A 14,207-nucleotide genomic window follows, 5' to 3' on the forward strand; every position below is an offset into this window, starting at 1 on the left:
AGGAAAGCTGAGAGGGCCTTGGCTGAAAAGAAACTACTTCTGGCTCATGAACTGAGTCTAAAAGAGCTGGACCTCAAATCTAAGCAGTCTGAGTCCAGCAGTGATGGTGGCAGCATACATACAGGGCATACTGGAGACAAAAAGGTTTGTATACCCAGAGATGTGGTACCAAGTCATGTGCTGGGTGATGAGATTGACAAATGGTTTGATGCCTATGAAGTGGCATTAAGGGCTTATGGGGCTCCTGAAGTGTAATGGGTGCGGGGCTTGTGGAAACATGTAGCAGCAATTGGGAGGGACACACTCCTCACATTAGAACCAGAGAACCGTAGCACATAATCGCTCATGAAAGCCATTTTAATTGCCAAGTTTGGGCTGGCCCCTGAAAAGTATCACCAGAAATTTAGGGACAGTGCCAAACTTTCCCACCAAACTTGGGTAGACTTTTATGATTCTTCTAGCAAGGCACTGAATTGATGAGTCTGGGGCAGTAAAGTAAATGATTATGTGGAGTTATATAATTTGGTCCTTAGAGAGCATATGCTCAGTATTTGCTTTACAGAGTTGAGCCAGAACCTGCTTGACAGTAAGCTGACTGATCCTAGGAAGTTTGCTGAGGAGGCGGACCTCTTGGCTAGCACCAGGGGGTCCAAGAAGATACCTGGGAGTGACCCCAAGAGGGTTTGTTACGGTTCCCCCCAACAGAGTGAGGGAGAGGTTAAAGATGACCCAGACAAGTTCCAGAGTAAGGGGAAGGAATGGGTTCCCATGCCCCATCTGAGCAACAGGGTGGTGGTTCTGGTAGGCGGTGGCCCAGGGCACCCCATTTCCAACACCGCTGCTTTAGTCGCTCCCAGCTAAGACACAAGCAGGGGGACTCTGTCTGCCCAAATAAACCACCCATTCTTGGGACTTCTATAGGGGTGGCCAATTTGGCCTTAGGGGAAAGTAGTCCCCAGGGGCAGATCATAGACCATGCCCTAATCTCTCTCAGTTGGGAGATAGACTCAGAGGGTGAACTGGTGATCCCTGAGGGTCAGAGTCATCACTTCCACCAGGTGGGAGTGAATTGGGTCCTAGTCACTGCTCTGAGGGACACAGGGGCTACTCATACCCTGATGGTGGAGAGACTAGTTTCCCCTGAGCAGTACACCGGCTAGGTGTGTAGGGTGACTCCAACCCATGGGGAGGATTTTTTCCACCATATGACCCTGGTATCCCTGGAGTGAGGTGGGGAGGTGACCCGGAGAAGGATCACAGTTAGTTCCTAGATGCCCATTGATTGCATTCTTGGGAATGAGTTAACCCTGGGCAGGAGAACTGAGAGGGGTGCTCCCTAAGGTCACCCTGACAGTTCAGTTGTCTGCCACTACACTCCCCAGAGGAGGGTAGGGGAGCCCAGATACAGGGGCAAGGTGAGGGAGGACTCACCCCTGTCCCCTGTTCAGCCTCAAGGTAAAGACCCTGAGTTGATTGACCAGTGTCCGGATACCACCCCTAAACTGGTGGGAGGTAGAGTGGAGAAGGGGTACAAGACACCTGGGGCTACTGCCCCCCATTCTGAGATGCCTCAGAGGACAGAGAAACCTCAGGAGCCCATAGGGAACCCCCTGCCTGCCCCAAGGCTGGAGGAAAAGCTCACCCAATGGCCCCACTCAGGGCTTCCACTTATCAATGGATGGCATGGGGCCTGGCTCTTGGCATTGACAGCTGTCAGTGGCCTCTTTTGGTTACTGTCCTTATGGACAGAATTTTCCCTGGGCTGGGGACAGAAGTCAGACCCAAGGAGTGGAATGGGCCACATCACTTTGTTGGCCATGGTGGTATTGTCTGCCTACTGGGATACATTTGTGAGCAAATTAAGATTAGGAGCTTCACAGATGGGGTCTCCAGATGAAAAGAAGGGTTCCCCATGGGTCAGTTCAGTGGCCCCAGAGAGTATAGACAAAGAAGCCCAACTGAGTTCAGAAGAGCATAGAACTGGCAAGTACCCCTGCAGTAGTGGTCCATTGTTCATGTACTATCGCCTCCCCTACGTCAAAGGCATTTGGGGGTATATAAACTGGGCCCCTGGCCCCACCAAATCAGACACTTCTGGACCTGAACCTGCAACATGTCAAAAGGAACCGCCTGGCTGCCCAAAGGACTCATCTGGACTGCTTTGCTGAGAAGGACTGCTGCCCTGCTGCTGCCCTGCTACCCTTTGACTTTTCTGAGAAGTGCTCTCCAAGGGCTTGGATTGAGCTTGCCTCCTGCCTCCTGTTTTCTGAAGTCTCAGGAACAAAAAGACTTCATCACTTCAGGAAACTTCTCAAGCGCCAAAAATCCACGCATAGTCTGCTAAAAACAACACACAGACGTTTTGCGACAGAGAAATCGCTGCACAGCCGAGCAGGAACGACGCAGCCTGACTTCCAGAGTGAAGAATCGACACAGCGCCTGCGTTGCAACCAGAAATTCGACGCACAGCCTATCGTATTAATGCACAGCTGAACCTGAATGACGCAGCCCGACTTCCCGAGTGAAGAATCGATACAGCGCCTACCGTGTGACAGAAAACTCTACGCATTGCCGTACCGGATCCACACAATACCTGTGACTTCTTCCCGCACGGCCAGGATTTCCCCGCATTGTCCCTGGGAATCAAAAAAATGCCTGCATCGCAGTGAGGAACCAAGACTGCGTGCCGGAAATCGATGTAAAGCTCCTTGCAGCGTGGAAAAAAACAATGCACCATCTGTGCTGTGTCGGAAAATCCAAAGCACACCCTATTTTTCCACACATCTCCTCGTCTGTGGTCCCCATGCGTGTTATTTTTGAAGCAAAGTAGGTACGTTGTGTAAACGAGAGGCAACTGTTGATTTTTACGATTTAAGACTCTTTAATCCTGCAAAAGTGATTCCTCGAACCTGGGCTTATTGAATTTGTATCGATTTGACCTTAATTTAACCAGATAAATATTTTTTCAAACCTGTGTGGTGTATTTTTGTGGTGTTTTCACTGTGTTACTGTATGATTTATTGCACAAATACTTTACACATTGCCTTCTAAGTTAAGCCTGACTGCTCAGTGCCAAGCTACTAGAGGATAATTTGGATTGTGTGTGACTTACCCTGACTAAGATTGTGGTCCCTATTTGGACAAGGGTGAATACCTCTGCCAACTGGAGACCCCATTTCTAACAAGAACTCAGTCTTGTTCCACAACTAGAGTCATTCTACATGAGTCTTTTGCATGTTTATAACCATCTTATGCCTTCTGCTACACCTGAACATCATGTCTGTTGTTGAATGGTGCAGAGCGGGCAGTGTTGAACCAATTATGAAATGTGAAACATACATCAGTCCAACACACCAACCTAAGACATCTTTGTCCGCAGTCCATTGATGCATTGTCAAGACATGCTAATTTAACTTTGACACGTGTTCCTACAAAACATATATATTAATCATACTTGGCCACAGAATTGTTTACCTCAGGTAATTAGCTGTATGTTAGACACATTTATAACATTTTGAGAGTTTGGAATATTCCACATAAAGCACATATGTTTCCATCTACATGTAGTAACATTCTGAATGCATTATCATTGTAGCCGTCACAGGTTTCAAAGGTTTGCATGTGATAACATAAGCAAACTGAACTCTTGAATAATGAGTCAGTTCAAAGTACCCCCTTCTCTCAAAAGTTTTAGCGGTTTTTTCAGAACAAATGTGAGGTATAATTTCTCGGTATACACAGATAGCTTGCGTTATCCATACATAACTGAAAGTGGACAAAGAGTCAGTGGAAAACTGTAGAGTATGTGCACATTTTAAAATACCTGTGATGGAGGCTCACACTTTGCATTTGTTACACAGTGATCCTGCGTTATGTGAAATAATCACAGCAATCATTGGAGATTTGTATAAAGAAACATACAGAGATATGTAATGAGGTTGTGCTTGATTAATTATCTCGGTCTTTTTCAAACCAACCGAGGAAATTGAACATAGAGACCAAATGGGTTTGTATGTATGGAATGTATGTATATATTGATTGGAGGTTTTTCACACCTGAATGCACATAAATGGTATACTAATGGGTTCTTACGAGGTCCTGACAAAAGTCAGTTACCCCATGAGGCATTGGTGTAGTGAATGAAACATGTTGAACCAGTGATATGGAAGATACTGATTTTCCTAGTGTACCACCACTTGTTTTTAACTTTTTCAGGGCACACTGATAATACAATTAACCCTCAGGACACCCTAGACTATTTTAAAATCTATGATCCCACTCAATAATCAAAGAGCTTCCTTGGTTACCAAGGTTGAGTCCATCCAGATACACAAGGTATTTGGATGAGGACTCTATAATGAAGCATGCCACTGGGAATTCCAGTGGGTGAGAGCCTTTTTAACACCATGAGGTGAGCCCCTTGGGAGGGTACAGAGAGATAAGCTAAGTATGGTTAGATGTCTGAGAAGGAGACCAAACCCTACGTCACTTGTCACCCCCCCTCCTTTTTTGAACTATAGCAGTTGAAATTGCCCATTTCCAAACCATCGGGACGAGTGAGGAAACCATCCATCTCTATCCTGCCTCACTGCAGTTTACTTTGCCCCCCAAAATGACTGAGAAGATGATCAAAAAGGATTTGAACATCACCACAGAGGAAGGAGAGATGTGGTTGAAGACCTGCTCCAAAAGTATCTTCAGAAAGACAAACTGGCAATCTGTCAGGTAATCCCCAGGAAGTCTAGTACCTGGTGATTAACAGCAAAAAGGGTTGATGTGTACATAAGTGCTGGAAGGATTCCTCGTGCTGGGCAAACCTGAACGCAACGGACATTCTTAGGAGATGACCTTGCTTGAATGAGAAGAACCTTTCTAGGCCTACCTCTGAGCAGTGGGCTATTCTGGTGATGATCTGATTGGACCTAAAAATCAGCTGCAGGAGCACGCACCAAAGTACGAACTGCAGTGAGTCTGTTTACCCCTCATGCTGTATGCACAATATTGTCTGTAATACACAAGTAGTTCAAGTTTTCAAAGATTATCTAGTCTGGTTTGTTTTATGCAAGGCTGATGGCCATGTTGCATCTAAGTAATGTAACATAAGGTTGTTGTTGAGTTTTTGGCACATGCACATGCTGTTAAGTCAATGTGCCCACTGACAGACTCCCTCATGTGGCCTTCTACAATGTCCTTCCATGTCAGCTTTAAACTCAACACTATGCGAGTCTGTGCATCCACTAATCATGTAATACTGAAAATATCAATACTATCCAGACATTCCCATCATTATGAGTGGTTTGAGAGTAAGAACAAACACGTCACCTCTGTTGAGGCAAATGCACCACACTGTATGCAACTAGCTGTCTTCAGACATGACCTTATTACTGTAGGGCCTACATAAATGCATATATGCAATATCATCCTTCTTTCTAGACGTACATGTATAACCTTTCAACACGCGGAGAGAAGGAGATACTGCAGACACCATAGCATAACCCCTAATTTATATATTATTATTTTTTAAGTGTAAAGAGTAAGTTTATTAAAGATGAATACAATATTTAAAAGATATAAATACATTTGATAACAGGAAAGAAATAATACAATAGCAGTTGAATTTCCTAAGAAGCACATTAGTGAGGAGAACAATAAATATATTAACACTTTAAATCATAAGTATATATGCATATATCACGAACATTGGGAGAAAGAGTTAGAAACAGTAGAATTAAGTACAATAAAAAGGTAAAGAGAAACAATTCATAGCGGTTTAGAAACCTCCTCATTTCTAGGAAAATTATTGCATGAAGAATAAGCAAAGAGTTTAGGTAATTTGTAATAGGTAACCATAACATGCCTCTTTTAATACCCAGGGATACAGGGTAAACATAAGCTCTATCCAACCGATGATTATAACATAAACCATACCACCAAGCCTGAAAGGATTATTGAGAAGAGTCCTTCCAAGTTTTCGTAATTTGTTGAAAAGCAACAGCCAACAATAAATCTAAGATTACAACAGAATGTTTTGGAAGATGTAACCAGTTAAAGGGAAGGCTACTAAAAATATATTTGCAAAGGTTAAGATAATTTGAGTTTTAAAAATAGTACTAATTTGATTCCATACTTAAACCCAAAATTGAAATGTATGTGGACACTCAAAAAGCACGTCTTTAAGATCTGAAACCGGTTCATTGCAGAAGCGGCAAGAGGACGAAAGGTCCGAATTCATTTTATGCAAAGATGAAGGTGTAATCAATAACCTATTGTATATAAATAATAAAGTTTGAATTACGTTAGCTGCTCTTGAGGATTTTCGTATTTTAATCCACACTTTATTCCATAAAGAAGATGAAAGTGAAATATCCAAATCTTTCTCCCATTGTATTTCTATTACTGATTTAGGTCTATCTTCAGGAAGAGCTGTAATTGTTTGATAAAAACAAGAAGCTGATGCTGACTGTTATAACAGATTCTTAATTGGAGAAGGGCGGACCGAAGGTGTTTGCTGAACTGAAAAAGATTGATAAGAATTATTTACAACATGTATTAGGGCATCGTATTTCCTATTAAAAGAGGAAGGAAACGAAAAAAGAAATTGTGCTCGTTCAAAAGAAAGAGGAGAATCATTCTCTAGATTCTATCTTTTTTAATTTTTTTAACTTGCTAGAAGTTTTCCTGATTTATTTTGGCCCCGGTAATACTTAGCACTGGACTTAAGAAGATAAAAATGTGCAATATCAGTTGAGTTTTTAATTGAAAGTAAATTTAGTTTGAAGTAATTCACTAAGACAACTTGTAGACTTGGAAGAGTAATATAGGTTTTCTAACTGTTTAATATGATCCATTAAATTAAGTAATTTTTTATTAGCTATTTTCCTTTAATTGGCAGCATAAGAAATAATAAAATCCCTAGAGGCCGCTTTGAATGTATCCCAAGTGATTTGACCAGATAGCTGAGTGGTATTGTTTTCTACAAAGAATTGTGCAGCAAACTTCTCAAAAAGCTGAGTAAAATTAGTATCAAGAAGTAATGAATTATTAAATCTCCATCTATTTCTTGGCTAATTATATGCCATAAGATCAAGATCCAAACTCACTGGAGCATGATTCGAGATAAATATGGAACCAATTTCCAAACTCAAAACGTGTCGTACAAGATGCTGTGAGACAAATAAATAATCAATCCTTGATTAGGAAGAATGTACTTGAGAAAAAATGAAAACTCCTGTAATGTAGGGTTACACAATCTCCAAATATCTGTTAATGCTTTTGTTTAATCATGGAGGTAAACTGTGAAAATATGGTGAATGGTACAAATCTAGAATTGGATTTACGATCAGGAAAATGATCCATAACCATATTCCATTCTCCTCCAAAAATTAAATATTCATCCGAAAGAGTCATTAACTTAGCTAATATTTCATTCCAAAAGGATTTATCAGGTTGGGTTGGAGCATAAACATTAAACATAATTAAAGGTACTTTATTAATATTCATTTAAACTATAACCCATCTAACCTGCTCATCAGAACCTTGAGAAAAATCAGAAATGTTAAAGCTTTATGACACAGTATAGTAACCCCATTTCTTTCCCCCATACCTGGAGATGCAAAAACATGACCTACCCATTGTCTTTTAAGTTTGGCCACCTCATCACCTGTTATATGAGTCTCTTGCAACAGGGCAATATCAGCTTTCAATTTTACAATATGTGTTAAAACTCTTCGACGCTTTATTGTGGAACCCAAACCTTTAACGTTCCATGAAAGAAATCTAACTGTCATTTAATATAAAAAAATATGTATTATGACCATGACATTAATGGATATAAACCGCATATCAGTATGGAGAAATTGAACCGAAAGAAAACATTTGGTGTACAGAAAGAGAAAAATAGAACTATGACCATGATAAAATAGAAATAAGAAAAGAAAAGGTGGAAAAATTTGTATAAGCAGAGGAGATGAAGTTAAAGAAAACAAACAGAATGTAATTTAGAATGAAACACTGAACGAGTAATAAAAACATACCTATTAGACAAAAACAACGTGAGGCTGGTGAAACCCCAAACGGAAGACAACGCAACCTTCACTCCACGATTGCAGATATGGAAGGGAAGAGAGACCCGGCCACACAGGTTGCTACCACAAAAGATGGGTACGTTAATGCATGAAGATCTAAAAAGAGAGGAACATAGGAAACATTCAAATCCCTCAGATAATCTAACACACTCAAGATTACATTAACCAATAATGGGCATATCCATTAAATAAGGGCAAAATAGAGAAGTAAAAAATCAATACAATAGTAAAGTCTCTGATATTTTGGAAGTGTCAATTGTTTCACCTCTACAAGAATCAATAAATCGCTAAAGTAATAATGGATCTTCATATGATGTGGTCTTATTATTGTAAGTCACCTTGAACAAACATGGATGAAAGAGACCATACCGAGCATTAAGCGACTTTAATGCCGGACGCATATCCAGAAATTTCTTTTGTTTGTCCGCCGTAGACTTAGCATAATCCTGAGCAAAAAAGAGATTGGAACCTGACCACGTGACCCGACCCTTGGCTCTTGCTGCTCTGAAAACCTTTAGCAAATCTACATATTCCAAAAAATAAAGTGTTATTCCTCTTGGTTTCTTTAACGTCGAAGCCAAATGTGAAGGATGACCAAGTCTATGCGCTCTTTGTATATTCAAAGCAGGAGAAGTAGGCAGGTCTAGAATCTTGGGCAGAAATGCTTGAAAGAAAGATAAAGAGTCCGAACCTTCAATTCCTTCAGGTATACCGTTAATACATAGATTATTCCTGCGGTTCTGATTTTCTATATCCTCTGCATGCTTTTTCAACATAGTAACTTCAGATTGTGGAGACTGAATAGACGCAACTGAATCCTCAAGCACGTCCACTCTTCGTTCCACACGAGAGACTCTGTTCTCCACAAGAGACCATTTCTCATCCAATATTTGTAATTGTTTATTTGTATCTTCCATATATGGGTTAAGCGCCCTTATTTCCACAAAAAGTAACTCCATGGATATATCTACAACTTTAATAGGAGATGGAGGATCCTTTTTAGCTCTCTTTTTTTGTGGAAGTCGAAACCGTTACCGGAAGCTTGGACTAAACTTTATTAACAAGAGTAGGATGAGAAACAGGTGTTGAAGGTGCAGCATCGAGAGAAGTAGCCCCTGTACTCTCCATATTTGATGAAGGAGCAAAAGAGTTTGATAAAGGAATATTATCTGAACTTTTATTGCACTGTACTTTGTTATTAGTCAATTGAAGGTTCTGAGATTGGCCCATAAGCAAAAATATATAATTCTCACCAAAATATAGTAAAACATATACTTTATGAGGCTAGAGTCCACCTCAGAAAAGAGAGTAGAGCGAAAAACAAAATAAAGCTGGACAAAATCTTCCAAAAAGCAAGGTACGGTGAGCAGAGACCATAAACATACACTTTTAGGTCAAAAAGTGCAAAAATAATTCCCCAGGCAGCGAAGCAGAAGTGAAAAAGAAACTTGTGAGGTAAAAACAAAAAAACAAAATGGCGGTCATAATGAATTCCTCACACGACTGCCATGAAAATCAGCAAATAGGGCATAAAAAAAATACCTTTAAAGTCCTTTTAAGGGGCACAATGCATTCCATGCCTGTTCCCCTAACTTTCCTTCACTGCAGGAGTATGAAAATGTGCCCAAGAATATTAGCCAGCTCTCCCGACTCCCACCGTGGTCACGGAACTCCGTGGAAGGCGGCACATTCTTTATTCTTGTATGGTCTCATGCTTTTATTACACCTGATGCCTGCTGGCAGTATCAGGGTCAGGTCATTGTGGCAGCTGCCAAGGATTCTTTAGAGCTATTAGAATAACCTTGTACAGATATTTATTTCTTCGGAGATTCTGTGAGGACAATACCACACCCCTGTGACACGAGGCTATGTGAGGCATCTTTGCGGTGTAGTCCGTTTTACATATGTACGTGTTGTGTTGCACAACTATTTTTGCTGTAGATTTTACTTTTGTTGTATCACATATTGTCTCTCACATCTCAATTGATGGATATTTCTCATTGTTTGTCTATAGCCATCACCAACTAGACAATTCCAGCAGACAGAGTCCAGCAAGGGAGGACTTTTGCTGCAAGGTGGGAGTCCACAACAGCCACAGAGGAGAAGGTAAACGAGACACAGAAGATAAGCCTGTGGTTTTCAAACAGCAACCAGGCCCTCCACTCGCAGCTCCAGGAAGAGCGCATGAATCGAGAAGTGGTGATGCCCGACACCACCACAGACTACAAGAAACATGAGTAGGTAGGATCCCTGGCAAGGAACAACAGATAGCTTTGCCAGATGTAGGCAAGACATCACCTCATCCTGTTGTAATCTCTTCTGTCACTCCTGTTCCTTAGAGCAGTGCCAATCACAGTAGAAAAGCAGCTGAGCTCATATGTGTACCTCCGGTGCCAGGCCAACCCATTCAGTTCTCAAAGACAGCTGTGGCTAATGGGACACATATCTTGGTAGGGTTGCACCAGCCCCAAAGGGAGCTTGCTGAGCAAACAAAGGCTCTGGGGTGTTTGATGCAGGCTGGTGCCCCTCACAAAGAACTGACTTGCCTCCAGTCAACCTGAATTGCCTCAATTTCTTCATTTAAAGCCACATCCATCCCTACTATTGTGTTTGGCAGTCCTCCCTATACAACCATCCTCCACCATCCCTTGTGTCTCGCCCTGCTCAAGAGTGGTTGGAAACTGCTTTCCCTTTCTCCTTGCCTTTACCAGAGGAACGTGGTGTTTCTCACTGTTGCAGACAGACTGGATGATCGGCATGAAGCATTTCGCTTAAGCCATGACAACGCAATCTCTGGCTTGGGTGAGTGAGTTGTGTTGGGTTTTCTCTTCCTTTTGATGGGATGCTATAGTTTTGTAAATCATTCATTTACATAGAATATCATATATTTAATTGGCCTTGCACGTTTGTTGGTAATTTCTGAAAAATTCTGGGATTTGTTTTGAATTTGAAATACTTTGGGGCTATTTTTGTCTACTATAGTTGAAATCCCATTCTCCTCCATGTCATTCATCCCTTCCTGAAGCCAGGTTGCACTTTTGTAACTTCTCAGATTTTTATTCAAGCACAGGCCCTATGCCCTCCTCACGTTCACTTCCTTTTATAAATGACCCATCTTGGTCCCCTCTTTGGACAGTGATGATAAATATTTTTATGTGAACACTAGTTGGTCTTGGTCATCCCTGCATGTTTGATGAATAGGAATGCCTGTTGAGCTGAAGTTTATTTTGTGTGTGTTATTGGTGAAGGGTTTGTCTTCATGTTGTGACCATAACAGGCCACGTGTCATACTTCTTAATTGGGTCACAGCAGGACACATACCCTGGTCTTTCCCATTATGGTTCATTTTCATGATAAATGCAGAGGGGATGGAAGTGAACCGTAGGACATTTTAATGATTCCTACACATTATTTCAATTGTAGAGAGTGGTCTGTGTGTGAAGAGTGTGCATACAATAAAATGTGAAGTGATCTAGAGAGTTGGGTGTGCCGTCTATGTCTATGGGGCCATTATCGTCCACATGCATGCTTGTGTATGACTGGTCCAGGGTTGACATTGGAATATTAAATGACACCAGTAGGCAAGTAGGTCCGATATCAACAGCAGGATAGTAGGTCCTAAAGGTAGGTGGATAGGAGCACCAAAGGGCACATCAGAGTGTCATGCATGTGTTCCCAGCAGCCTATTAGCAAGAGTATGGAATAGCTTTGGGATATCAGCATGCCACCTAGTGTTCTCCAGTCTCACTAATTCCACGTTTTGCCTGTGCACCTCCTTTATCTCCACCAGGATCATGTTCTGTTTTCTTAGAAGATCATTATTCTCCAGTTAATGGCCTGGGTTTTTGTCCCACACAAATGAACGATCCGATTGATGTTTTTGTGGATTTGTTTAAATTTATACGCTTACTCAAACTAAAAGATTATTTTAATTTGCTTCACGTACCACCTGTTCCGCAGACTGAAGAGGTCCCATCAAGTATACAGACTGAAGATGTGTTGACATCAGTGCACCTTGTGTCTGATTTATATGACTTACATCCTGTAATGTCATTGACTAATGATGAATTGATAAATATTGATGATCTGAGAGCTGATCTAGGTATTGAGGAAAATTTGCATGTAAATAGTGGATTAAAATCTCATTCTAAGTTTATGCCGTTAGAACACATCACAATATTGATCTTTTTGGCACAAATGTTACAAAGGATTTGTACAAATGTTTGGAGAAAACCACTAATCAAAAACTTCAAGGTGGAAATCTCACTAGAGCAGAGAGGAAAGCCTCACTGTCTCTAAAATCTGATCAAACAATAGTGATTAGTGAAGCAGACAAAAGAGGGAATGTGGTTGTGATGAATAAGTGTGATTACATGGGAGAAATAAATAGACAACTTTCAGATCCCATTTGTTATCAACATATCCCTGACGATCCTATGAAATTACTGAGTGAATATATCAATACGAGACTTGCTAATTGGCATGAAAGCTATCTTTTTACTGATGAAGAATATAACTATCTATCAGTCAAGAACCCCTGATATCCGTGTATATACATTCTACCAAAAATACATAAGGAAGGCGACTTTCCGCCTGGAAGACCGATTATTTCTGTTATTTCCTCCCCTATGGAGATATTGTCAGAATATGTGCATATATTTTAACAAACGTTTGTATGTAACCTACCATCCTTTATACAGGATAGTAAGGACTTACGTAATAAATTCGAAGACTTTACATGTTCAGAAGATTTGATGTTTGTGACAATGATTGTTAACAGCTTATATACCTGTATACAAAAACAATATGGGATTACAGCAATTGAGTCCCCTGTAATTACCAGAACAGCAGACCACTATGAGCACAACAATATGATTATAGAAATGATTGATATCATATTGTCAAAAAATTATTTTTGCATGATAGCCAGAGGTTCCATCAGATACAGGGTACTGCGATGGGTTCTAGGTTTGCTCCATCGGATGCCTGCCTTTTTATGGGCTGGTACGAAAGGGAGCATGCCTGGGGAAGATATGCCTTTCACTGGACAGATTCAATAGTGTTTTGGGGGAGGTATATAGATGATATCATTCTGGTATGGAATGGGACAGTAGAACAATTACTGATGTATCATGCATTCCTTAATGACAATCCCTACAATGTCAAATTAAGTATACAATACAGTAAGGAAAGAATAGAATTTTTGGATATTCACTTTTTTGTCAAAAATAATAGGATACAAAGTGCAATGTTTAGGAAAGTCACATCATGTAATAGTATCTTACATGCAACTAGTGCTCATCCTAAGACGGTTGTTCGTAATATCCCTTTTGGTGAAATGGTACGTAAAAGGCGTAATTGTAGTACTGGGGATACTTTTGTTGCCCATATTGATAATACTAAACAGAGGTTTAGAAATAGGGGATATGATGAAAAAGTCTTAATGTGAGCAGGAAAGTGGATCAACCAGATGACTAGAGATTAAAATTAAAAACTTTGTGTGAAAACTAAGAACAATAGGAAGAAGCCTGTTCAATTGGCTTTTGTGACTCAATACTCTGTGCTGAGTGATTACATTTATAAGGTTCTGAAACAACATTGGCATTTGCTCACAGAAGTACCCGGGATCAAGGGGTGTGTGTCCAAACTACCCAAATTTACCTATTGTAGAGGTAGGACTTTGAGAGATCATTTATGTCCTAGTTATATTACCACAACTAAAAGACAAATGTGGTTACCCATGACACCAAAAGGATTTTTGTAACATGTGCACTTTAGGATTGGATAAAATTAAACGTTTTTGTTATAATACGATAAGGAGATACGAAATTAGATATTTCATAAATTGCAAGACAAAATACGTTGTGTATATCTTAGGCTATACATGTAACAAAATCTACGTTGGAAGTACAATAAGATCTTTAAAATCCCAGATACAGGAGCATGTTCATGCTATAAAGAATAAGGGTACCAAATACTCCTTAACACTTCATATGATGGAATATCACTCTGGTGATGGTCCTATTTGGTTTCACGCGGTTGACTATGTACCGCCTGATCAGAGGGGAGGGAGTAGAGAATCAACCTTACGCCGTAAAGAGGCTGCATGGATTTGTCATCTAC

Source organism: Pleurodeles waltl, chromosome 12 (genome assembly GCF_031143425.1).
Source record: "Pleurodeles waltl isolate 20211129_DDA chromosome 12, aPleWal1.hap1.20221129, whole genome shotgun sequence".
NCBI lineage: Eukaryota > Metazoa > Chordata > Amphibia > Caudata > Salamandridae > Pleurodeles > Pleurodeles waltl.